We start from the raw sequence: 26,741 nt of genomic DNA on the forward strand, positions 1-26,741 counted from the left end.
TAGTCTTCAATTCATGTATTCATCTTTCATACCAGGCATTTACATGCAATTTTTTAGGATTGCATTTCATTTCCATTCAATACATCTTGAAGGCAGCAAATGCACCACTGGGTAATAAAGGGCGAGTGTCCGTGTTGAGGATTGAGATGGCAGACAGTGACCTTGGGAGTCAATAAATATGAGGTGAGGTACGCGGTTGAAAGGTTAATGACCGGGTAGGCTCATTACCTTGGAGACATTTTGACACCAGGAAAAGCGCAGGCATATAAAATAAGATGAGCAAAGGCAGCGGTTTCAACACCCTGCCTTACATAGATTAAATAAAGACATCATTACGCTGTTAAGCAGGTTTCCCATGTGTTGGCTCGATATGGGTAAATTCAAAAAGACATTTTGCACTACATCAGCAGCAGCGAAGACACGCCTAAGTCACCGCCGAGCATACATTGTAAAAATATGAAAAACACCCCGAATGGAAAGATGTATATGCGATTGACTAGTGATCATTAGACCAGGAAGTACTTTTGGAACCCCATTGTGAGATGGGATCCATTTTATCTTGATCTTATTCAAGATCTTGAATTTCTATTCGACATACGGGGGTTAAGGTTAAGCTATGGTGTCGACAGAGTGGAGACGAATGGGGATAAACACGACCGGGTTGGGTTTCCTCCCTTCCTCTCGTGGCCACCATCCGCCCGCCCTGTCCATCTTTATCTCACATGCGCCACTTCCTCCACCTCTGATTGGCACGCCTGCTTTGCGTGTATATGTTTTGATGTCTTTATCGTGGAGACGGAAGAGGCAGAGGGCGGCGCAATGGCAGGGATGCTGTGTGCACTGTGTGTGAAGTGGAATCAGGGCAGAATGGAGCCACTTGCCCGCATAATGGCGAGAGAGCTCTGTAAGCGTCGAGGCGTCTTGACGCGGCGGCCGTAGCCCCCGCGCGCGCACTTGCATGCAGCTGTAATTTGTCATTTGGCCGGCAACTGGACCGTCAGCTCGGGGTAACTTTTAGCTTCCGGCGCCATGATAATCTTTCCCTTTGAAGGCCGGCCAATCCAATCCCATGGCTGGCATCGCCAAGACGGACTCCACCATTCTGACCTTTATGCTGCACCAGCTAATCTTTCACTCTAAGAGGGAGGCGTGATATTGGCAGCCCGCTCAAACAAGCTTAGCCATCCTTCATGAGTCCAAGCTCCCTCTCCTTTGTCGTGGTCTTTCTGCACAAACACCCAAGGCCCTCCCCCCCCATCTGACAAGCGTTGTCTAGTTGCTCGGTTTTTTAATAAACGCAGGGAAAGCCACAAAGGCCTCTTAGTCACTTGACATTTAACAAAACCTCATGTTTCTGCCTTTGGCTTAATGTTCAGTGTGTCAAAACGACTCTTGTGATCTGGTCTTTTCCCTGGGAGCGTATGAACATGGTCATTTAAGGCTTTTCTACACTTTCAAATCAATTCTTTGGGATTTTTTTTCAGATGCCTTAAAAGGTCTAGGCAGTAGAATACAGGATGGTAAACACAACTTGCAATGCCTGCTGTCCTGAAATCCATCCCAGGTGGCATTGTGCAAGAAGACAAATATTTTCTACCACTTATCCTGGTCAGATTCACAGGAGAATTAAGTTGGACTTTGACTGTCAGCAAAGACAGTACGAAGCTGCTCTTGGCATTCTTGTCCAACAACAACAAATTGCGACTTAAACATTGGTAGTCGTATAAGACCATCTACAGATCAGTCCAAAGCTGATCTGGAGCTAAGTTAGGGCGAGCTTCTACCTCCGAGCTTAGCGTGGCTTAGGGGCGATAAAGGAGGATAACACCAGTTCTTGCCTGTCCTGTCTTGTCATTAACTTCCATTTCTCCTTGACTGAGACCGATTCCTTTATCTTGTCCAGATCAATGACCAATTTGCCTCATTTCAGGCTGCGGTGTAGATACAGGTGCTTTTCTGCAGTTGGATACATTATACTTACCCTAAATTCCCGTGTGGAACATGTAAACCCCGCTCGAAAAAGCTGTTTGTTTGTTTTTCTGTGTACTTGTGTATAATATGGTCCCTTGATTTGGTGATTTGGCCAAAGATATGACATGGACTTGCCGTTGTTTGACCTTTATGAATCCATAAATAATACCAGGGAAAATTTTTGATCATTTTATATGGAAAAAAAATTCACCTTGCTCACAGGATTTTATGGTAATTTTAGCAGCTAGCAGGCAAAACAGAGAACCCTGGGACAAAAGACAACAGATGACTACCATTCCTTGTCAACAAAATTTCAATCTGCGTCAAAGACTAAAGCACCAATAAAGAGCTTAGCAACGAACCTCAGACATAAGATGACAAAACTGTCCGATTTCAACAAAGACTGCAGCATCAATAAAGATGAGCAGAAACCCTTCCACTTGCTTTCTGGCGCTTGTTGATTTGTCTTTGCCTGGCAGCCTCTGTTGTCCTTCCCAGCCCAGGCCGAAAGCGGGTGTGGACTCAACATGAGCTAGCATCAACAGGCGACCTCCAATCGCCTGCTATTTTTCCGACATGGTCCCAATCAACACTTCACTCGCACCCCACTGAGCAACCCACGCTGAATACAGACTTGGAGTGATGGGGATGTTGGGCGCATGAAAGGGAGAAGGGGAGCGACACAAATAGCAGGCAAAGATGGAAGGAAAGAAAGCCAGGCAGCTCCTTGGTGAGAATCCTAAATTTACCCTGATGCTGAAGCCCCCCCGCCGCGTTAAACTCATACTGTCAGAAGACGTGCCACATCCAAGCCCTGAGATTCATAAAGACACACATCTGCACTCACGTGTACAGTTACATCTCGGCCATAACTGCAGGAATTTGAATAGGAGTGACAAATTCACAGATATCTCCTGCTGCAAATGATATACGGTAAATAATACCTTTCAAAAATCAATAGCCTGCATTAAATTACACCCCTGGGTATATTTATCTTTTTTCCAATAACAGTTTTGGTATTTTAAAATATTCCTGCGTTTTATCATGCTGTGTCCTTGCTGACTACGACCATCCTTCAGCAGAATACAATCGATACAAGCCAGTGCAAAGATAGATTGTTTTTAGTATTTTATCAAATGTGGTATCTCATGTATGTTTGTCTTGGAAAATGCCCGATAGACTAAATATGGATACCAGCGTTGATAAAAGTTGCAATGAATATCCATTGATTTCATAGTTGATATAGAAATGATGTTTTGGGCGGGGAGTATGACACATCACCATTGCATTGATCATTTATTGCATGTAAGGTTTAAAGTACTAAAAGATGAAGTTGCATATTTATTAATTGTTGGTATAACCCTAACAGAGGCACATTAGCAAAAATCACATGAAAAAAAAATCCACCCTTTGTTGCACCATATTGTACCTCAGAGAGCTGAGAATTCAGGGGATGCTGAATTTGGAACAATCCTGCTCGACAAATAAGTTTATCATCTGTTTGATTTTTAATTAATTGTACATTCAAAATTAACTTCAAACTGATAAATGTTGTGATATAATTATTATGACTATGTCATACTACTAACATAACAGGCATGGCTAATGCGTACTTACAATGCTAACGCTAGTTTAGTATTACTAGCCCATTATTTTGTTGAAACTGAGCGGTATTCTCTGTGATTATTTATCACAACTATTTAGTTGTGCTAGATTTAAATCTTGCTAGTGGTTCTAAACATTTTTAGTGGGATGTCTATTACTTGTGAACCTTTGCTAGTCACCCAACCCAACCACAGCTAGAATTCATTGTTTTTGTATAATGTTTTGGATGCTAATACAGATAAAAAATAGACAGGTATGAATAAAACAGACTTGCTCAAGCGGGTTTTAGTGACTAAGTTGACACATATGGGTGAAATCATGAGGCAACAGTTTTGGATTAGGTTTATACTAAGAAAAATTAGCAGCGCTGGAGATGAAGCAATGTGTAGAAAAGGACCTTAACACCGTGGGTTGGACGTCAAGTGAAATAACAACAGGAGTCAGCTTTTTTTCTTTTTTTTTTTTTGGTCCAGTTCTCCATTGTTGTGACTGAGTGGAGATAAGGAGGATCACGGAGCTATAAGCGAGAGGTGCGGCAAACAACATTTGGACTTTTCACACAGCGCTGGAGCCCACCAAAGAAACAATGTTGATGCAATCACACTTAATTGTCCGCTAATGGCTCCCTTTCCGCTTTCCTTCTCTAATTGGCTGGAGCGCCATCTGCGCACGCTCGCGGATGCGTCATCCGTGCAGGAAACCGCTGCCGTTCGCAGCAAAACTATCCACAATTAAACACTCCAAAATAACCAGACGCAGAAACTCAAAGCGCAAAATCGCATATTCCGGCCAAACAGACGATGAGAGATTACCAGTCAGGCATAGAAATGTGCTTACAGTTTAAAACAAATGTTTGCATTGATTTTTGCCTTTGGAGCAGGGCGGTCAAAATAACTAAATCAACGTTTGTTGTCACAAATGGCCCCACTTTAGCAGGAGGGAGTTTGCTCTGCACTCAAATGTGCTGACAAGCCTGTTATTGCACTTCTGATGGATCTCTCTTTCACACGTTCCCTTTTAGGTGACCTCTCTCCTGACTGATATGTGAATCATTCCCCGCAATGTTACTGGTTGAATGTCTGCCGTTGTCTCATAAATCACATTTCTGCCCTGCAGTTTTGTTGTTGTCACCTTGGAGGAAGTCATTTTTGTGTATGTGTGGAAAATGCTCACTGGCAAGCAAAAGGTGAGACGGATACAGCAACAACTGTGCTTTAAGCGCAGCTGTTACCATGGAAACCTCCTTTACCTGAGCTCACCTTAACCGATGGATTTCGTCCCATGGATGTATAATAAGCCCAGGATCAGGGGCATACAGGGAGAGTCATTGCGGACAAGCAATATGTCCCTAAAAATACGTTTCTGAGGATGCGTGAAAGCGCTCTGCCAATATTAACAGAAGCGCATCGACTTCGGCTTGAGATGTTTTCCAGGGGAATTCATGTGTGTGAACACCGCCACCGCCACAGTGTGGGTGGCTGGTATTAAAGAAATTCAAATAAATGTGAAAGTATCTCAGCACTATTATACCAGACATTATGTTGCCTTTATTTTTCCCGAGGAAGCTTTAATGGAACTAAAACTTGCCCACTTTCCATACAGGAAGGGAAATGGCAACTTCCTCTGTGAACACTGTACTGACAAGATTTGGTTGGTTAATTGGTTTATACAAAAAAAAATAATCAGTTTTTTTTTCGTTAGGCTACAGCTCACTCCCGACCCTAATAAGGATTAGAAAATGGATGGACATTCTGCCATAGTGCAAGATAAGCGCAAGATGCTAACGTAGCACTCAGAGCTCCTTCTTGTCAATAAGGTTTGGGGCAGAAAATGGAAAAGAAGATCCACCAATAGGGAACAAATAAGGTTAATAACTGCTGGAACGGAAAGAGAGGGTGGTGGTATGAATGGTGAGCAACAGGCGGTGTTTATAGAGAAACACGGACCAGAGAATTTATCTGCGTAAGAGAAGAAACAAAATGTGTGACACCAGTCACAGATGATATAAATTCCAAAATTGAGCCATACAACGCCATCTGAGAGTATTATCAAGCCAGAAATGGGAAAAATAAAACAATATAAGATCATTACCTAAATAAAAAAAAGAAAGAAAATGTCTTAACTGAACCAACACATGCCCAATTGTCGCTGTCATCCGAGTCATCGATTCTGCTCACTTCCAGAGGATGTTCTTCATCTCTTACCACGTCAGAAGCTCAAGAACAGGTTAACATGACATCAGTCAAATAAGCAGCTCACTTACTGAAGAACGAGAATACAGCGGGGTGCTTATCTCTTTTTGCACGCCAATCGCGCTTCAAAAGGGGTGACGGTGCCTGGGAGAGAGCCCCAAGGCTCCTTGTGAAGTGGACAGCTTTAGTCAACTAGAACAGTGAGACGTGTGTCATTTGACAAAAAAGGCATATTCAGGCAGCTCGCAGATTAGGATGTGAATCACGCTCGACTCCACAGAGACTGATCCAGGTTTATGTCTACTTTAGAGACTGGCCAAAATTCACTCATTGTCTTCTTGTTTCTCAGACTGATTTGGGCCAAATAAGATACTATTTGTTTTTTTGACTTTTCAGACAAATATCTAACCTTTGCAGTCAGGCAAAAACCTCTTTCACACGGAGATCCACATCATCTCAATTAATAGAAACAAAAAAAAAAAAGAAAAACAATCAGATGCTTCGATGTTGCCAGTCCCGAGTGAGACGTCTGAAATGCTTTCAACAGAGAAGTGAGAGTTAAACTTCACGCCTTTGTCCCTGTTATTTACAGCTCTGATACTCCCTGTAAAGGCAGAAAATTGCAGTGTTGATGTTGTCCCCTGATTGTGGCGTTGTTTATATAGAACAGCCACACAGGAAAAAAGGAAGTTGGTTGAAGAAGGAAGAAGTTGCTGGTTTTGGAGATAATAGGCGCTGACTGATACCACCTTAGAAAGCGGAAAATTACCAGGTTTACTTCACACCCTGATTTTGTTTTGGTTCAGTTTATACAGAGATAGCGACAATTGAAAAAGACAAAAAAGATTGAAAAAGATTTACATGCAGTAGAAATGGAACTACAGGATCAGTTTCAACTGTGGTAGGGCTCTGGCATTACCTCCTAAGACGTAAAATTACCAAATTTGTGTTCTACCCAATTAATTATGGGACTTTTTATACAGAAACATAACATGGGGTCCACACATTTCCACAGAGTAACCATAACCGAGATCCAGCCATTTCATAATTAACATGTAAGGGTTATGTTTACTGTCATGACTAGGGTCATGCAAGGGTTATGACCATGAGGTCAAGTGTCTGTTTTGAACTGATGTAATCGGCATCTAGTTTCAACTGGTAATACGCTATGTGATGTCAGAAGCTATGTGATGTCAGGAATCTTTAATCTCTTTATCTAGTCAACAGCCAATCGATAATTCCATGTCAGTCCTGTTACACACATGTCTAGCCACAGCCAATCAGATCGATTCGCTGTCTATATAAGCTGTCTGAGAAATGTGTGTTTTGTCAGATTATTACCTCTGCTCCTCTGTGCACCTCCACAGCCCAAGTTAGCTTAGCGTCTCGTGATTCTCGATATATTCTCGCTGTTTCTCGTCTCGTCAAGTTTGTTCTACGCCTCTCGATGTTATGTGACTAAAGAGTTAAAATCTTATGGGTGTCTCCGTTTTTGGGATCCAACTCCAGAACCTAACAAGCCAATGGCCGTCAAGCTGTATTAATACAGTTTCTATTTTTATACAACACACAGCTCTATTTAGCACTTCATATGTAAGCTACTTGTTGCTAAAAAGCTAAGTTAAAGTAAGCTAAGCTAATTGCACAGGTGCATTCAGTGAATGGTGCTATCGATCTTTGTCAACGGCCTCTCAAAATATCCACAAGCTCTCCTTTATTCTCAGCTGTGTCCTCCCTTTACGCTTCTTGACAATCACGGCATGTTTTTGTGGTTAAAAAAAAAAAAAATGCAGTATATTGTTTCCAGAGCCTCAAAATTTGATACAGAGTCACAGTCGCCAACGTTTTTTTGTCACAATGGTCAACTTCATTTGTGTTCGCCCGTGTGTATCATTTCGACTTTAGTTACTCAAAGTCAAGTTGAGTCAAGTCATCATTTGGCTGAAGCAAATTGTACGTCAAGTCATACTGTATTGATGCTAAATATTACCATTAAAAAGATTATATGTCCACTAATAACCGATGCTGGTGTAAAATGATCGGTGGACAGATTACAGTACATTTTCAAACTTTTGGCATCTGTCTTTTTAAAAGGGCAGTTGCCTTAAGTTAAATGCATGTGTCTGTGTGGGTGTGTGGTTGTGGTGCGCGCAGTGGGCTGCAGATTACTGTGGCACAGTGTTGTGCACCTCATCCCCGAGTGCGACAGGAGCAGATGTTAAAGCTCGTGTTGGCCGTGGGGCTTAAAACGCGAGTCCCATCAAACGAAACCATTCCTCCCCATGGACAGCGGCCCTGCATGCCATTTTTGCTCTTCATCCAGCATTCGTTCTCTTTGTTCATCAGAAAATCCGATGCTGATGCCAGGGAAAAAAATAAAAAATAGGGAGATCAGCCCCTTAAAACTGGGGCAAAAAGTTGCACTTACATTTTATGTTTTTTGCACTTGACCTTGGAATATGAATTGACTTTCCTACATTCTTAATACAACAGGCTCATCCCTGAAATTTTTCACAGCAAGAAACATTTGCAAAATTCTCAACCTGAAATTTTATTTTATTATTAAGGATGATGTTGATGGTAATAATGGTCAAATTGAAAACAGAATCGAAAACAATGAGATAATTGTGACCCTGATTGATTGTTTTTTTGTTTTTTTCCAAATGTTCAACCCCAATTGGAAGAGGTCTAATTCCCATATTCCAAATAGTGCCACTTAGGAGCAAAGAAAAAACGCCAATTGTGTCACTTGAATCGTGTAGAGTAAATGCAGCCTGAAAGCTGCAGGCCTCTATTTTGTGTCCTACAATGTGCACTGCCTTCCGGCTGATTGAGCTGTCACAGCATTTTGCTCACTGCATGGATTCCTCCAGACAGAGGGATTGATGGGTAAATTGAGCATCAAGGAAAGTGTTGGACAAAAGCGCACGGAAGCTCACGTTGCACTTCTCCATTTCTTGACTCATCTGACTTGTGTTTAGCTGCTGTGACCCCGCGCTTAGAGAAAAAAGGCCAGTCAAGGTTTTCAACAAGCCCCTTGCATTAGAAAAAGTGCTTTCCCGCCACTTTTTTGTCTTAACTTTTCGGACTTCTCCAAGAAGCATCTGCGGCTCTGTGAGTGTGAGACTACGTGTTTGTAATTCTGTGGGCAAAATGATGTCACTTTAGCAGACGTTACGCCGGGATTGCATCACGACTGTGAATCACAACATTTCATGGGTGGGTAAAATGCGGTCAAAAAGTCACTTGTGATGATAGACTCCAGCAGTTCCTGAAATATGGGGCAGAGTGTAAAGTAACATTGAAAAATAAAATAGTGCTACCGGATTTTCACAAATAGTGGCCGAGTGCCATCACATTTACATCATGCACTAAGGCTCCCCACCTGAGAGGTGTGCCTCAGTATGGTCTGCTGTTTTGGTTAGCAACAGAATTAATTCAAAAACGTGTGATTAATTTTAAACATTTGTGTGTGAATAGTAATTTGTTGCACAGTTAGTAATCTGATTACTCTTACGATATCCAAACATCACGATGCGATATCACGATATGAAGGCCATGATACGATAATTATCACGATATTGTGGGGAGGTTGGCGATACAAAAAAAGGTCACAATATTCTTAAAAAAATAAAAATAAAAAATAAAAATAAAAAATATTTATATATATATATATATATATATATATATATATATATACTAATGCATGCTAATGCATGCAACATATTGCGTTTCTCCAAATATTGAGCATATTACGTTCCCCTTCATTTGACCATTTGCGTGGAATTGAAACATAGAAGGGCCAAAACATGCCTTGTGAAAATTAAATTTAACTAAAAAACTAGCCACCAGAGGGTGCTAGAAGTGCACAAATGGAAATCAACCCACCTTTTTGAACAGATGTGCTGCTTTTAATATCATGACATGACGACGACGATATATTGTGGCAGTTTTAACGTCACAATATCACGATATTGCCATTATCGTTACATCCGTACAGGATACTGTTATCAGATATGACTTAAAGGTGGACATAATAACACAATATGAGCCCAACTTATTGACATAAATCATAGCACAAGCTAATGTAGCATCAAAATTAGCATAATATGCAAACAGAGCATACAACAGCTATGACTTGGATTTAGCTTCAACAACTTAACTAAGCACACACTAAATGAACATGAACTCCTGTTGAGTTATATTTGTGCTCCACATTTATTTACATCCACTCGGAACAGAACCCAACCCTGTATGGAAGTCATCTTTTAGCCTTGTAACCTGGCATATGGAAAGTAAGAGCATAAAGTATAACAAAGTAAATTCTCTCAGTTTTGGTGTGGCGAGTTCACGCACAACTTCAGTGTATCTCTTCCACACAGACACCAACGTGCGTGTAATTTCACACATCTCAGCTGCTGTCTAGGAAAGATCATTGTCGTCCTTCGCTCGCGGCTTGGTCGTTATGGCGATGAGGATGGTAAGATAGGTGACTGTGTGACAGACAGAGAGTGGTAAGAGAAGAAGCGAGAAAACGAGAAGGAGAGATACGAGGCATCTGTCAGAGTGCAGAGGTGATGTTGCCAATGGCATTCAGTCTCTGTGTGTATCTCTTTCTACACCCCCCCCCCCTCTCCCTCCTTTCCCCTCGTTAAACACATCAGCCTGTCTGTCATCGCTGCAGCTTGCTTTTGTGCCGACACATTTGCAGACAAGGAAAGTGCATTACCGCTTCTCTCCGTGCGACTATTTACAGCATTTCTCGCACCATCGGGCCCTGTCACTGGCAACCCCGCCTCCTTACACACATTAACACAAACACCAGTGGGAACATCTATGAAGTCCTTATCACGTGAACTGATATTTCTCTACTGTACTCAAAAATCCCTGGAAAGTGAAAAGTCACCAAGTATTAAAATGAGGCTTCAAAATCATGACAAACCAAGCCCTTGTCTCTGCTCAACCTGGAAAACTTTGACCAGAATTGATCTTTCTCATGTCTACACATACTGTAAATGCATCTTTATAGACATCAAAGTTTTCAAATGGGAGTCATGGGGATACAGTTAACCTGGCTTTATGTGGAATTAAAGCTCTGCCTCAACCGTCTATAGACTTGTACAGACAAAACAAACATTTATGTAAAGGTGCAGCACCATTTTATCTTCTCCTGTTACTTTTTCAAGCAGTAATTATTCCCGAGCTGTGTTCCACCCATTGCTGCAGTTATCACTTCAAACACTCCTTGTTGGTGGAGTGGCAGTAGAAGCTACATGCATCTCAACGCAGTCCTTGACCTGTCACTCTATTCGGTGGTCCAGAAGGACAAAAAGCCCATGTGATCAGGTAAATCTCCTACAGCGTGCCAAAAAGAGAGACCCGTCTGCATTCAAGTCTCAAGCACACTGACAGAAAGCTTTAAGGCGCTCTAAAAGCTCCTGCTGATTTGTGAGGACAAATGGAGAGACACTTGAACACACATACTCGATCACGCAAGTGTGGCCTGTCACAAGTCCAATTGCAGAGCGATGTACTAAAGGAAAGCGTCGCAGACAGATGCAGCCTGGTCGGTGTGGGAGGGAGGTGGTGAGAGGTGAGATGGAAGTAGACTGTGAACAGAGGGAGCTGAGGAACATCGAGTGTTTGTTTGAACCTACGCTTTCAGGACACAACATTAGGTACACGGGCACTATTTCAAACACATTGACTTGCATTTTTCTCTGTACTACCTAATTAACGAATGAAAAACCTTGTTTGTTTGTGCTTTTTGTAACAACACAAGATAGCGCCCAAGCTCCTTCGAAGGTGATGGCTAACTTTACATCATCCACCCGTGGAGGTCTGCTTGCACTTCCTTCACCCTGACTGGTTCTGACCAAGTCATTTCAAAATAAGATACTGCCCACTGGTTAATGTAGTTTTCATTACATGTCAACATAAAGCCAAATGATGACAGTACTTGAAAGGCCTCACCCGGGGCATCAATACGAGTTCTAATTCAAAATGTATTACTGCAAATTGATTTGGCCGTTTTAATAAACACTATTGTTCAGACTAGTATTATTGGTTATGTAAAACAGCAGCACCAAACAGAGAAATTCAAGTATATATTTAAAATTACATTATTTTATGATTAGTGTTTCCGTCGACTCTGATATGATTGCTCCATAATGTTGTGTGATATTTGTTCTGCTTACTCTCCCGAGTGTTTAAAGTCAGTAAAAATAAAAGACTTCCCACCTATTACGCGCCTCCCCCAGCAGTTCAGTAAACGCAGCGGCCACTGCTTGCAGAAAAACTGCTGCTATTCAAGGATGAGGATGCGAATGAGTCACTTCAGAGAGGTTACTGCTTGGTTGAATCAGGCTAGACAAGGTCCTGCCAGACAATGAAGAGAATCGCCTTCCTCGTTTCTATCAAGTTGGCAATAAAAACACCTGAAAGAACTGAGTCATACATGATAAACTCCTTGCACTCCATATGCTTTCCACAAACCGTAAATAAATACATCCTGTTGTGTAACCCAAGCAGCATGCTGCCATATTTATCTATATGGCCAGACAACCTGCAGATGGCCAATTTGCTATTGCCTGAGTAATTAGCCCAATTGACAGAAAGTACAATTTAATTATGGGCCACGCGGATGTGGAAGATAACGCAACAGAATGGAAAAATGACACTGGTTCATCACTGCAATCTGATTTAACAATTACCCATGGCAATAAGATTTATTTTTTATCTCCCTCATCCTGCAAATGCACATATTAAAAGGTGGATAACAGGATGCAGGCTCAACTTGTTTGCTGGTTATTCCGGCTTAAGAAGCGGTTGGACTCTACGAAGCGGGTGGAGGGAAATAAGATGTCCCACTGTAATATCCAGCATCTGGCAGGGATTAGTGCCAAACTGTGGCTGCATACAATCTCATGTGGTATTCTGTGCATTGACAGACACCTTATTTAAAATGCAACACGTACACACACAGCACACACACACCACAGAATGGACGGACGGATCCAGAGTCCTCGTGCATCCAAGCAGTAGCAGCATTATAAATGGCATGCCTGTTTAAAAGAAAAATGCATTTTCCACATTTTATCATAAACAGCAATGACGTGGAATGTTTTGGTTTAGCTGGTGTGTTTGGTTGTGTTATGTGTATAGAAATTCTGCAATGCCAGGACAAGGGCGTTATGTTAAATACCTGACAATACCTTATCCCGGCCTATTGTCTTACAAGCCAAATCCGACAAGGATTTCAAACACACAACTGCTGGTACTTAGGTCAACTAATTGTATGATAATTGATATCTCTCAAAGATACGCACGTTGGTATTATGATGTTGTTCTGAAAAACAAAGCATCGCATTTGCTGCGGCAGAAGTACTTGAACGGATCTGGGCTGGATTTAGCCTGCGAGCCGCCTATTGAGTACCACTGGTCCACAGGATAGTCCCGTGCGCTCACACTGCCGCATCGCACATCTTGAAGGCAACACGGCAGTCTTGTTTACATTCCCAATAATCCCTTCTCCCTGCAAGGCCGATCTATTGGACTCTGTACAAAAGAAATGTTTTATGTTATTAAAAAATGGAACCTCAAAGCACAAACATGGCCCTTGGTGAGATTGTCTCCTTTGCTAAATATTGCAGGAACAGTGCAGCAGCAGTGAATCACCAGTGTTTGCTGCCCGTGGGTGGCAAGTGTAGCGCAGACAACATTGTTTGTTATTTCAAAAGCCCAGCGCAAAGCCCGCATGTATTGTGCCCGAAAGCAATTATTGCCGCGGATGAGCGCCATGCCACGTGTCCGCAACCACGGGAGGCTGTCAGATCACTGTGCGTTATGTGTTGTCTGCAGTCTGGCGTAGGCAGTGATTAAATGCCTGGACAAAAATGTTTAAGGAAGACATTGATTTGCAATATATGTGCGTAAATTGTCTAACTGTGGTGGTTTTGTAATTAAACCTTTTACAGGATGTATTTTTGACCTAGCCAAACATAGAAAGCATAAGTGGAATGAAGAATGATGGTGGCAACGGTCATGCCCGTTTGTGTGTTTGGCAAAATTATGCAAAATGTACATAAGCGATTGCCACATAACCGTGTGAGGCATGACCTATTAAATTTCACGCTGTGGTTCTGCAAAATCTTTTATTCATAGCTATAACCATTATTCAAAGTCTAATTCCACAAGATGGTGAACTTTTTTTTTGGAAGTTGGCAAATTCTGTCATGTGCATTACTGCCACCTATAGGCCTGGAATGAAACAATTTCGAACTGTTCAAATGTTGCAAAGTAGTGGTAGCTCCTCTCCTATTGGAGGCGTTTGACTGGCGTCTCACTGGCACTGCTCTCAAATAAAGAATTTTCCAATTCGAGGTGCCTTGCCGCCATGACAGAAGTCTTGTTGGGTTTGCAAAATGCAGTGTGAAAAGGGTTTACCTTGACATTACAATACGTCTACCATCCCTTTCGAAACGACATTTAAAAATACAAACAAGCTTCAATGATTGTCCTCCATCAAGGTAATCTATTCGACCCCAACTAGGAAGCCACTCATCAAAACTTTGTTCTCTTCAAGGGTGTTTCAACCACAATCCAAAGACACCATCAGGCCGACTGCATCCATCACGATTATGAATTTTCAAACGCACTATCATCACAAAATCTGCTGCGCCTTCACTCAGTCCATCCCCACTAAGTCCATCCTTCGCTGACGCGCGGGACCTTGATGTCACTTTTGAGGATTTGCCACGGCACATTTCCGCTGCAAATCCAGCCTGTTAGTGGCGGCGTCGGCATCCCCCGCCACCCCCATCAACACGTCCCGGTGACTCACAAAGCCTGCACAGCGAGGCCAAACGCGAATCTCCGCCATCACAATGGTACAAGACATTATTTCAACGAGATGAAGCACTGATTGTCCTCCGTTTGATTAAATGATTGAACCTTGAGCAAAGTACAACGATAACGGCGTCTCTAAGTGTGGGGAAATTGTAAATGGAATCGTTTAGGAAGAGCACAATTCTACCTTTTGGGTACTTGAAGTCCTTTTTACCTCGTTGAACCACTTACACAATGATGATTGCTTATACACACACTAATGATGTAGAATCAAGAGGCACTGGGGAGTTCGTCACTCAAGGATGTACAGAATGACCAATGTCGAACACAATCCATTGCTGGTTGACTTCCGATTTGGAGGTTTTTACTGTTGGGGTCACTCTCAAAACAGTTGGGTCACAAATTAAAATGTTTGGAATAAGTAGATCTATCATCAGACTGTCATAAAGGTAGAGCTGTCAAAATTAATCAATTAATCGGCAAGTAATCGATTATCAAATGAATCGACAACTATTTTAATCATTGAGTAATCGTTTCGAGACATTTTTTCTTATTTAAAAATGTCAAAAATCCTCTGATTTCAGCATATCAGCAGCATTTACACATGCTGTTTGTCAGCTCTACACAAACGCTTGACGAACTGCTTCAAACAGCAGCGAGTAACGTCACACCCCTGCTCTTCGGGTGGGTTGAAATGATGCAAAAGAGTGTCGTCACTGCCATTTAATGGCCATAGTTAGTCGTTACAGTACAGGATCCGTTTAAAACTGAGACCACAGCTGGCCAAGGCTTTAGTCTGTAGTTTTCGGGAATTCCCGTCGGTTGCGCTATACGGTCTGTTTTTAGGGTTCGGGAATTGCCGAACCTGGCAGACAAAGAGTTAAAATGATTCCGATTAGCCGATAAATTGATTGAATAATCAATAGATTAATCGATTCGGAAAAAAAATATTCGATAGTGACTCCTCTCCTCTCCTGTTCTTGGTTTCTCTTGATAGCTGCCATATTTTGACAATTTGATGCCTTAAGTGTGTACGACATTAAATGCATATTTTTCCCCCAAAAGGTTGAAAGTCTGAATTTGAGGAGCTGTTTGGGGATTTTGCAAGTTGAGACTCCACTGCATTCTGACTGAGGATGGTGCCTACAACCAATTAGTTGCAAAACACCCACTGAGTCAGACAAAATGGCATCGAGCAAAGCGCTTTCATGTAAATGCCAAGGAACAAACTATCTCGAACCTTCAGTACTGGGTCGTGTTACCCCGAGGTGACAACAGTTCAAATTCAGCATGCGCAAAAAAATCAATGATCACTTGTGTTCACGGTGCACAGATCAATCGTATTAAGAGTGATCAAACAGGGTGTCAAATCACACCCCGAGGCAGGCCATGTCCCACTCTCTTAGCTCAAGCTACATTTAGCAGCCTTTTCCAGCCCCGGTTTGAAACCCGTCCCAATGGCAGCGTGGCTCCGTCTCGAGGGCACCGGCAGATAAATACGTCAGCAATCTCAACGGTAGCGGCTAAAGTAAGCGAGCAGCGGGAGAGGCGGCGGTTCATTTATGAATGATATTAGGATTTACGAGGCAATGAAGCGCAGAGGTGCTTTATTACCGCCACCAACGAGGAAAAATGTCACTCTGAATGTTTCAACTTGTGTTTCCTATACGCCACTCTCATAACTGGGAAAGCTGACAATCGTTAAAATTCTGGGAATATTTCTGTACCGTCTACTTATTATTCAACAAGGATTCATTTCCACCCTTTGACCATTTGAGTGGTTTAAGAAATAGCTGAAAAGGAGGAATTTCCCACGGGTTTCCTATAGATTCCATCCGTATTGGATGCCTATAATGCTGTCATTAGCATGCAGCGCTGTGTCGAAGCCCAATCAGGCGTGGAGAGAAAATGGCGCTTATCTCCAGAATTCATGCGATGGAATAAGGAACACGAATCACGTGTGTGCGTGTGTGCTGTGGCAGCCAAAGTGTGAAAAGTTATTTTGCTGCTTGACTGAATCAGGATTGGGATCAGAACTGCCTCACATATGCGAAAAAGGATCTCGAAAAGGTGAAAGGGGCCAAGATCACTTTTTTTTTTTTTTTTTTGCAGTTCATTTGCGTCTCAAATGTTCAAACACCTTTCTGTTTTACTTCAACATGTTTTCCTGCCTTGTAATATGTACTGTATGTGACAATTACAGCAAATATGTAAATCTTTAGAAGTGCAGTAGGTCCAGAGATTGGGGACATGAGTCACATGACTTGACTCGAGTTAGACATAAGTCCCCAATTTTAGAACGAGGCTAAAACAAGCAAGACTTGGCTTGAAACATTTTGCCTGTTTACAGTTGGAAATCTGCATTTTCAAGATAGTGTGCCATTTGTTTTGCTTCAAAACAAACCTGTTTTTTTTTTTTTTTTTTGTGAAGTGTGCACCAACCTGGAAACCTGCCAGTGTGATATTATGCAGAGTGCACCTCATGAAACGAGTATTATGGAGGGAGCTGAAAAGATGATTCAATTTGGATTCAAGGATTGTTGTTGTTGACGAAAATGGCAAAAAGGAGAACAGCGACACGCACGCTTTGCAACTCCAAGACAAGACACACAATGACTATTAAAAACCAACAAAGACGGATCAGATATAGTACATTAACAATACAGTTTGGCTCACTGATACCTGGGCAAACATTAGCTAAGCTTCATGTGACGATAGCTTTTGGTGGGGGGGGGGGGGGGGGGGGGGGGGGGTCGGGGGGGGTAGCCAAGGGAGCAAGGCCGGGTTGCTGAATGCTCCACTGTGTTCACTACGACAACGATTCATCAGCTGACCACTGAGTGGATCACCTCACACCAGAGCAACAAACTGCGCCCAGCTTGTGCCATTCATAAAACACTTTTTTTTCCCCCACCATCAGGCTGTTATCACGACTGTCACAGTTGCAGGCCTTCGCAACCTCTTTTCATGATGAATCCAAAAAATGATCATCACACTTTGATGTTGTGCTCCACCCACATCAGATGCCATCTTGGCCCATCTGGCTCGCATACCGGCATCTGATTGGTGCTCATTTGGAGGAATTCCCCAATGGGAGTTCCATCAAAGTAGGCCCAAAATGGCTGCTTCGAACCAAATTGACCAACTTTTTCATCCACTGATGTCAGGGGAGAAGATTTTCTCATTTTCCAGGCGACAGCTATGTTTATGGAGTCTTATTGAAATAGATATTGTTCCACCATATGAGTGATGTCATATCTTATTGCACCACTGAAACAGAATTGGCTGGATTCTTTACGAAAGATACAGTACATACGTTAAATGCCTGTTGATCTGTTCCATTCTACGACCAGCTTTTCAAACAACTTCCAGCTGGCGAAGTTGGAACTGTATTTGACCCAACAACTCACGTTGTGAAGACTGAATCATGTTCCGCCACCCATTTGTAACAAGGAAAAATACCCAAAGGTGGAGCCGTTTCACTGGCATCATTATTAGACCTGCAATCTGACGCATTGTTTCATGTAATGACACCTAATTACGTGGCTTCTCCGAGGTCAGCTTGTTGCCGTTTCCCGCGCTACCAACGCCTCCGTTTCATGCGCGCATGCGATACAAAAGGTAATTATTAGCTAGAGAGACTCTGATTAGAAATGTTGCGTATCAGAGCGGTGCAGAGAGAACAGGAACCAAATCTAATTACCGCCCTCTCTCTCACCCGCCCCTCTGCCACATCAATACTCCATTATAGTGACTTGTCTCCGGGGCGCAGGTCAGCTTGGACTCCTACTTGCGCCGTGTGGAGATTTACACGTAATACGACAGCCACGAGACATGAAGCCATTAAAAGATATGTTCTGGGAAAAAAAAACTCAATGTGTGTAAAAAGCTGAGGATACGATGCACCCTATATGCATTTTCTGGTATTTGCATCCAAATAAAAGCATGTTGCTGCAAGGTACTTGTAATGTATCATTTATTTGATGCGTTACATCATCCTGTATTCTTAATTTTGTTTGCTTCTAGGATGGTGGTTCTCAACTTTTGTCAATATCTGACCTGCTTTTTCCTATTGTCGCTTATTTGTAGCACACTAAATAATAAAAATAATAGTAATAATAATGATGATAATAATAATAATAATAATAATAATGATAGTAGTAATAATTAACTCCCAATTTTGCTCCCCAAAACGTATAAATACGTTCTATTTTAAATGCTTTAAATGTCCCAAAGACATATTTATACGTTTTTGTTTTTTTAAATTAATGTTTTGTTTTGTTTTTTATGCTAGAGTATACAGAAGGCTTTGATGCATCCTCTCAACTGCAGTGAACGGGTGAAAAAATGGTAGTACTGTACAGCAGCAGAGTATAAGAGAGTATAAGAAATTATTATATATATTTATTTTTTTATTAATTAATCATCTGAATTTTAGATCTGCTGCCAAATTGAATTGGCATCAGCCTAAAAAAATATATATTTTATTTAACTCATTTGCTCCTGAAAACGTATAAAATGTTTGTTTTTTTTAATGTTTTGTGGCCCAAAGACGTATTTATACGTTTCATTTATTTATTTAGTTATTTTTTTATGCTAGAGCATACAGAAGGCTTTGATCCAGCCTCTCAACTACAAATAATGGTTGAAGAAAGGTAGTGGTTACACAAACGGCCAGCAGTTGGCAGGTGAGTACAAGAGATCAACCAGAGCAAAACATGCTGATTTCCCCACAATTCTAAACAGATTTGTGAATGATGAAACCCGGCTGTAATGCTAATTGCTGCAAAACGGAAGCAGATAGAAATACACTTTTTTTTCCTGATGAAAGAAGAGACTCTCATCTTTCTATTGGTAGGTTCCGTGTTTTTATAACAAAAGAGCACAATATTCTGTGGGCCTTGCAAAATCGGTCAAAATCCAGTAAAACAACTGGGAGCGAAGGGTGTTGCTTCGGTGAAAATGGCTGCAAGTAAATGAGTTACTACTACTACTACTACTACTACTACTACTAATAATAATAATAATAATAATAATAATGATAGCAAAAATTAGGATTCTTGAGCCTTGGTGAAGGTCTCAGCTCTACTGATTTCCATTCCAGTGATTTTTTATTTTTTTTTGCAAGCGATAACTCCAAGAGGACTTCTCGCTGCCAAGCGCAAAGAGAAACTTCAATCTTTGCCAAGCACTTTTTTTTTGTCTCCTGATGGAGAAGTTGCAAATGAGAAGTCGAGGGCGAAGACTGTGGGAGGCATCGAGACTCGGGCTGGCGTCTCGGCTCCGCTCCCACTCACGACTTGAGTGGAGCGACGGCGGGTGGGCGTTTTTTTGTTTTTATCTTCCGGGGAGGGCGGCGGACTCAGTGAGGCAAGTAAAAGAAGAAAAAAAAAAGTGAATGGGTGCGAGTTATAATTCAACGCGGGGACGAAAGAGGGAAGGGCTCGGCGTGGGCTGGATTTATGACATCCACTTCCATCAGTGTGTGTAATGATGCTGAAAGGCTGCGTCCTGCCGCTGTTGGCCGCGATGGAGGTGGGAGTTAAATTAAATAGTCCGTCAGACATTGTTGGCCATCAATAGCCACTTTTACACCATCTGTAAATGACGTTTTTTTGTTTTTATTCCACCTTATTTCTGTGTTGCAGTTTTGTATGAAAGGCACTGACACAGAAAGGGGAGGGCTTTGCGTTCTCTCGTTATGTTACTAATAGGAACATTTGATGGCAAATTAACTTTTTGTTTGTTTTGGTTTTGTGGAATGTCTACCCACCACAAGCAAGTAAATCTTTAGTTATCTACACAATTGAATTTAGATGCGATATACAGTCCACATTCTTTTCTCTAACAAAAAAAAAGGGTAATACATGCAGGGCTTGTTGTTGCTGAACTCGATTATTTACTGTTGTTTTCAGAACCTTATTCACTGATAAGACCTCAGGGCTGGCTAGAAAATGGGCCCCGTGTGAATTATGCAAGCCGCCAGCCATTGAGATCAATAGAGGCGCTGTAAGTCCAGCCTGCTCTACATATTGAATCGCTTGCCCGCGTTGTTGGCGCCTTAATTCTTTGTGTAGCAGCAGCAGCCATATATTAGATATGTGCATCTTAAACACCTCTCAGGCGGGCTTCTCTCGACTTCAAGCCGGCGGTTCACGCTTTGAGGGTACGCTTTGCAGTGGAAACAATCTGCAAGTAGTTGACTTGCAAGTTGTTCTCGTTTTAAAATATTTGTTGTCATTGGAAATAATGTAACATAAATTACTGTCATTCATTCCAGGTTCAAGTATTTATAATTGTGTGCGTGTTTGAGACAACATTTTAGCATTCGGTAACGCCAACGAGAAGTTAGCCGAGGTATAGTAAGACTAAATCAAAGTTAAACTTGTTGATTAAAGTGCCTTAAATTCTAAAAAGGAAATTTGTGTTAATTAGACTAAACAGCATTAACACATGAAACTGCATAACTTAATAATGAAATATAACATTGACTTGTATTCATCTTACCTGGTGCCGTTAGCCAATCAGTTCCTTCAGTATCAGCCTAACAGCCAATAAGGTTCCTCTTTTAACCCGCTTAGCTCCTCCCTTCATGCCACTGTGCGGGGGAAAAAAAAAAAAAAAGTCATAAATATTAGTTAACTACATCTATCAAGTTAATTGAAACATTGAAATGGTCAGCTTTGTGTTTGTGGTTAATGTATTCATTCTTTGAAATTGTTTCATTTTAATATTTCATTTTCATTATCCATTTTTTTTCTCATTTTCTTACTTATTTTGTTTCTTTGGCATTTTGTCTTTCATGCGATATCTCAAAGAAAATATTCCACAATTATTGACCGGTTTATTGATAGGTTATCACTTATTTATGTTCATGGGTTGAAGTAATCTCCATTTTCGCTACAGCGCTCCAACACAAAGTCTAATTCCGTCCATGCAAAGGATGAAAGCACCAGAGCCTGTTATGCTTCAAACTTTGTCTCCTTTCTTTGATATAGCCTTTTAAAATGTGCTCATGTGGGCTCTGCTTTTATTTTATTTCCTCCACGGCCTCGGGGCTGGTCACCGCTGACGAGGTCGAGTGCGGTGACGCGGAAGACCTCCAAATTCGAGAGAGGATCTTTTGCCGACGAAATGAACAGGCTGCTGGTTTGCTTAAAAGGCGGCTTTTTATTTTGGATGGTGCGTTACTGAATCGCGCGTGCACATGTTGTATGGAGACTGAACGCGTTTAAATATTTTCATAATTGTTTATTGTAAGAATTTTCATACATTAAACAATACATTGGTGCTTTAATTTGAGAATCAACTTTTGCCACTGAAATAGATAAAAATTCCTTCTTTTTTTTTCTTTTTTTTAATAAACAGCACTCTGTCAGAATTGGGGGTGTGTAGATGTGGAGGATGGACCCAAAGGTGGAGAAACATGACGGGGAGACAGACAGGGATGGTTATAGAAGGAACTTTGTTGTCAATGAATAAGTAAAAGACGGGATGGGACATGAGAGGACGCGGCACCAAGACTTGACTGGGAAAGGGGAAGCTTTTTGATATGACAGGACGGAACGTGAGCAGACTGGTCACCATGACTGGACTGAACGTGGGGCGACTTGGCTGGGATGTGAGAGGCTTGACTTGGACGTGGAGAGACTTGGCATGGACGTGGAGAGACTTGGCATGGACGTGGAGAGACTTGGCTTGGACGTGGAGAGACTTGGCTTGGACGTGAAGAGGCTTGGCTTGGACGTGAAGAGGCTTGGCTTGGACGTGGAGAGGCTTGGCTTGGACGTGGAGAGGCTTGGCTTGGACGTGGAGAGGCTTGGCTTGGACGTGAAGAGGCTTGGCTTGGACGTGGAGAGACTTGCTTTGGACGTGGAGAGATTTGGCTTGGACGTGAAGAGGCTTGGCTTGGACGTGAAGAGGCTTGGCTTGGACGTGAAGAGGCTTGGCTTGGACGTGAAGAGGCTTGGCTTGGACGTGGAGAGACTTGCTTTGGACGTGGAGAGATTTGGCTTGGACGTGAAGAGGCTTGGCTTGGACGTGAAGAGGCTTGGCTTGGACGTGAAGAGGCTTGGCTTGGACGTGGAGAGACTTGGCTTGGACGTGGAGAGACTTGGCTTGGACGTGGAGAGACTTGGCTTGGACGTGGAGAGACTTGGCTTGGACGTGAAGAGGCTTGGCTTGGACGTGGAGAGACTTGGCTTGGACGTGGAGAGACTTGGCTTGGACGTGGAGAGACTTGCTTTGGAGGTGGAGAGATTTGCTTTGGATGTGGAGAAACTTGACTTGACGTGGGGAAACTTGACTTGACGTGGAGAAACTTGACTTGACGTGGAGAAACTTGACTTGACGTGGGGAAACGACAATGTGGAGAAACTTGACTTGACGTGGGGAAACTTGACTTGACGTGGAGAAACTTGACTGGATGTGGGGAAACTTAACTTGACGTGGGGAAAGTTCACATAGCTTTTCGCTGAGGATAAAGAATATAACCCTGTGAATATTGTTATATTGCCTGTGTACATGTTGCAACACTGCAAAGGGTAAGAACACTGTGTCATCACTGTTTTTCATTGTATGTTAAATTTAAGCTAGCAAACGTTTGTCATGCAAAGTTATGTTTCGTTCGGTTCAAAACACATTTCGTTTTACGTTTAGTTTTGATTGGCAATTGGGCGCTTTTTGAGGAATTGTTTACTGTTTCAATACATTTATATGTACATGTGGTCAGTCCACATCTGAGCTATTTTTTAGCAAAATCTGCTGTTCCTTTGCTTGATTTTCTACATACATGCAAGCTTGGAGAGAGCAAATTCTGCCTCTAATTGCGTCTCCTTGGCAGAAGTCTACTCTGTCTGAGTGCTTTTGTTTCCTATTAGGGCCACATGAGTCCAGGTGGGAGAGCGTAAAGGATGACGGGGGAAGAAAATGGGGGGCTTGGCATGAGTTGTGAAGATTGTGAGACGACGCGCGGCACACACACACACACACACAGATGAGCAAGCAAACAAGAAGAGAAGGCACTTCTCGTTTTAAATGAGACCATTGTGGATTCCATTCTAATTTCCTTCTCTTCGCCTCCTTCCATTTTATCCCGACTTGTGCCGAGTGAAGCCTAATGATGTCCCCGGTGGCCAGCCGGTCGCGTGCACATCGATGCCCAGCAGCTGGCCGCTTTGGCCAGCTGAGCCTGCCTAACTTGAAGGGCACGCGCGGGGCAGATTGCGACAATGTGGTCTCTCGTCATCCACAGTGCGGCTTCTTTACCTTTTTGTGCCGCTTTCTACTGCCGCCATCTCCAGCATTAGGCTGCTTCATTATCTGCTCTGCTGCAGATTTGGAGGAGGAAGCGTCCGTGCTTTCAGCAGGCCGCCACGCCCCGTCAGTGAATGTCGTAAGTCGACATCTGCAACAGAAAGACGGCGAATTGGAACTCCCACAGACAACAGCAGCCAACAATGGCGTTGCGTGCAATCGCATTCTAGGATTTGACTCAAAGGGCCCTGCGGCACAAGTCTAACGAGTGCATTTAAGTGTGTGGAGAGGTGGTGTTATTTTGCTCGACTAGCTTAGAGTAGAAAAGGGCTTTTGCGCCATTGTGTGAGGGAAGACAGCCGACTCCCGGCCGCTTCGATTGGCGTTTTAATAATGTTTTTGTAACTCTCCCTTTTTATTTATTATTATTATTATTATTATTATTAATTATTATTATTAATTATTATTGTTGTTATTTTGTTGTGTTTGGTGGTTATTCTTACTACTATTATCATCATATTATCTTATTTCATTATTTTACAAGGTGGTCCCTTTATGCTGTGTTTACTTATGATCACTGCTGATTTTGTTGAAAATAATATATATATATATATATATATATATATATATATATATATATATATATATATATATATATATATATATATATATATATATATATATATATATATATAATTGTTTTAATTATTATTTATTTATTTCTTATTATTTTTTAAGATGATAATTTGTTTGGGATTGTCCCACACTGTTCTCAACTCATCTCAACTCAAATTTATTATATTTATGAATTTATATTTATATTTATGAACGCTTGTGAATGTCACATGACCAAACCCAGAAAACAGGTGAGCCGTGATTGGTTGTTTCCTGAGCCTTTAGTTTCATTTTTCCGTCAACGGGAGTCACAAAATGGTTGCCCCTGAGATGCCATGTTTAGACAAGTTGGACACGTAGAACATATGATTGTTGAGATTTGTATTTATTTTTTTTCTTTGCTTTGGAAACAAAAACATGGAAGTCAACCAACATCACAGAACTGATTGCCTTGTGGAAATTATTTGGATTTTGACATTTACTGAAAGATTTAGAACAAACTAGTCCTTGTGATTCAAGCCATGATGGCCATTTATGAAGCATGAAAACAAGCAAATACCATCGAATGAGATCAACACATTCCTAAATCCTGAATGTTGAAGCAATTTCACAAATGTGCAGCTGAGGGGCTTATCGCCAATCAAGACCCTTGAACCCTTTTTGCGCGGATTAAAATGTAGGGAGTAATTTTAATCCTTAATCTTTTCAAGATTGTGTGTTTTTTGCCTTGAGGAATCTGACGAACATGCTTTTTAGGGACTCGGAAACTGCAGCCGCATGCAGAAGACATTACCAAACGAATGTTCATTGTTTAATTAACCTTTAATAAGCATTGAAACTTTTTTTTTTTAATACATCCTGCTAAAATTTTAGACCATTTGAGTAAGAATTGGTTGTGTCAGAAAAGTTCCAGGACTGATGTTGCCAAAGATTTCAAATCCAAACTACAAGTTCTTTGCATCTCATTAATCCCACTTGCAGTCAAATGCACCTTTCTAACCTTTTCTGCCACGCCATCATGCACTCCTGGAAGAATTCCTCTGGGATTCCCTGCAGCTCCGTCGTCAAGGCCGCCCTGATGTCAAGCGTGTCGCCTTAATGACCACCTTGAGCTTGGAAAAGAAAGAGCAAGAGGAAAAAAAGCCAAGTCAGGTGAGAAGGGATGTGGATCCAGCATGGTTTTCAGATACTCAAAGCATCATGTGCAAACGGGAGTTGTCGTACCACGATTTTCACCTCTTCTCGCGCACTGAACGACGCAAGTCTGTCTTTGTAGACGTGCTGGTCGATTGTATGGCCAATAATTGGTCGTTTGCGCTTGAAAGCATCTATGAACTCACATCAAATATTAAACACTGTCATTCAAAAGTGAGCAGAATCATTTGGAGATCTAATTGGATTGTGGATATTATAAGCTCCTGAAACAAACATGACATGAGTGCAACCTAATGAGTGGCGTGCGTGTGTGCGTGTGTATAAATAAAAAGTTCAACTAGTGTCCCAGTTACTGAGAATAACTCAAAAGAGCACAAGTGCTCTCGCAGGAGTCGCTTTCTTCTAAAAATTGCCAAGTCGTCAAGGCTGCGCGCTCCAGAGGGTCCCGTGCTAACGTTGTGATGTGCCTTTAAATGCTAATTACTTCATTATCGGCGTTGGCATGCAAACGACGTGAAATGAACACGATGAGATTATTATGTGCGTTGCAGCCACAGCCTGCGTGCGTGCTTGCTTGCTTATATCGAACATTTGTTTGTTTAAGGGAAAAATAAATCCCACAGGAAATATTAGAAACTAATCTGTCATGTGCCATCATAAAACCAGGCAAGACTTTTAATTAACATATAATACTTAACTAAGAGTATAAATAATGTGCTGCTATAAAGCTCAAGTAAAAAAAAAAAAAAAAACTCAACTTAACTGGAACAGAAATCATAACATTTTTCTTTGTACAAAGAACGACAGGAAGAAAAGTGATCACAATTTCCTGTAATGACATTTACTGAGTAATCTGCTTACTCGAGTTCCATTCAAAGCTGTAATTTTGGACAAAGAGCATCAAAGATTGGTCTCTAAATATCAAAAATCGCCACAACAACTTGATGACGCAGTGACAGGGACTTTGATGGTGATTTTTCTCTGGTCTGTATCGTGGATTTGAGTACTTCTGAACGAGTGCGGAGTGAAAATGTAGATCGATATGTTAGCTAGCCAGCCACTGATTAACTAGCTGCCATATGTTTAGTATTGTGAGGTAGT

The 26,741-nt window shown here is 41.8% G+C and overlaps 1 long non-coding RNA gene across 1 annotated transcript in view; it reads right to left on the reverse strand.

Moving 5' to 3' along the window:
• The window catches only part of LOC144007049 (uncharacterized), a 67,796-nt gene that overhangs the window by 37,611 nt on the left and 3,444 nt on the right, over positions 1 to 26,741 (reverse strand). Inside the window, exons 3-5 of the long non-coding RNA XR_013280044.1 lie at positions 25,486 to 25,597; positions 23,883 to 24,021; positions 21,123 to 21,213 (exon numbers count right to left, since the gene is read on the reverse strand). This is a non-coding gene — a long non-coding RNA (uncharacterized LOC144007049). The remainder of the gene's footprint in view (positions 1 to 21,122; positions 21,214 to 23,882; positions 24,022 to 25,485; positions 25,598 to 26,741) is intronic.

This window comes from Festucalex cinctus, chromosome 19 (assembly GCF_051991245.1).
Source record: "Festucalex cinctus isolate MCC-2025b chromosome 19, RoL_Fcin_1.0, whole genome shotgun sequence".
Lineage (NCBI taxonomy): Eukaryota > Metazoa > Chordata > Actinopteri > Syngnathiformes > Syngnathidae > Festucalex > Festucalex cinctus.